The sequence below is a fragment of the Aplysia californica genome, unplaced genomic scaffold (assembly GCF_000002075.1).
Source record: "Aplysia californica isolate F4 #8 unplaced genomic scaffold, AplCal3.0 scaffold00402, whole genome shotgun sequence".
NCBI classification, from domain to species: Eukaryota; Metazoa; Mollusca; class Gastropoda; order Aplysiida; family Aplysiidae; genus Aplysia; species Aplysia californica.
Window position 1 is genome coordinate 731,301 of NW_004797672.1, and position 1,457 is coordinate 732,757.

A 1,457-nucleotide genomic window follows, 5' to 3' on the forward strand; every position below is an offset into this window, starting at 1 on the left:
TATGGATGAATTTGACAGCGACAATGTTTCGAAATTAGGAAGGGAAGCAGTGATTATTTGATTATATAGACGCTTCGCCCCTGCTCCACTTCACTCTGTCTAGCGTTGCATCGATGGTGTCTGTCGTTGTTGCTGTTCCCAGCCATGTTGTCAACCTGTCCAGTATCTTTTCCCTCTGTCTGCATCTGCCTCTCTTCCCATCAATAATCGTATGCGTACTCTAAAAACTAGGTCATGTTATAGAAACAACATTTTGGCGCTTGAATCAGTGTCGCAGCTAGAGTGTAATTTTATTATTTTTAATCTCGGAAGAACTAGCATTTTTCCTTGAGCATGTGGCGTATTTCTTTTTTTTAAAATGAAGGCTAGATCTTTTATTTATCAAAAACTGCAATAACAATTGATCAGTGTCACTGAAGACAGATAGAAGGTTTATTTAACTCAACATTCAACATTATACAAATCGAGCTTTTGTGACGCTCCATGCCTTTCTGCAGTAGCCAGGACAATTAAAGTCAACAGAGAAACTGACGTTTGAAAGCATGTACAAGAGAAGTCTGGGAACGTAATCTCTGAATAAGGGTGTCAGTGATCTGTCAAATCCTTCGGTTGACCGAGCAAAACCTCTTTCTCGATTAAATCAACAAAAATGTTCAGTTTTCTTGTTTGTTTGGGTTTTTTTAGGGGGGTGCTTTGTTTGTTTTGTTTGTTTATTTGCTTGTTGTTTTGTTTTGATTGTTTGTTTTTTTAATCGAGCTAGACATCAGTCATACTCCAAAACCGATTGTCATCGTCAAACAAAGATGAAAATATGTTTGCTTCATTGAGAAAGACGGCACGTTCAAGACTTTTTAAAAGCATCTTTCATGATACATGTACTGTATAAAAGCAATCTCATTGTCAACTTTTGACCTTCGCCGTTTTGGGATCATTATTAAGGCTTTCTGGAATGTATTGCTTCCGAGTAAAACTCAAACTAGCAATGACAAAATTTGTTCGAGTAAATAGCAACCAACCGCCAAAATTCGTCGATGCCAAGAAACAAACGCCAAAACTCTTTAGTCTTGGCTCCAGATAGACGAAAGCAAATCCCATCATTTAATCATAAAATAGCTGTCCAGGAATATTGTCAAAACCACAGTTAATGTATTTCTAAAAATCAATCAAAAACAGGTCTTTTGTTTTCAAATGCTATACTGTGACTGCAAAATCCACTTATGGTAACCTCAATTTATAAAGACATAAAATGGTGAAATGGTGACCATATTACATGTATAAACTTCTCAAGTTAAAAAATCACAACTAATGTGTCACAGAGCAGCTTAAATTGTAACATGGTATAAAAGAAGCGCGGGAGGTCGAGGCGAAAAGTGAAGGACGGCTGACACTTTATGGAAAACGACGAAAGTTTTGTGCTCTGAAAATGTGCATCTACGTGAATATGTGAGGCAGCGTGG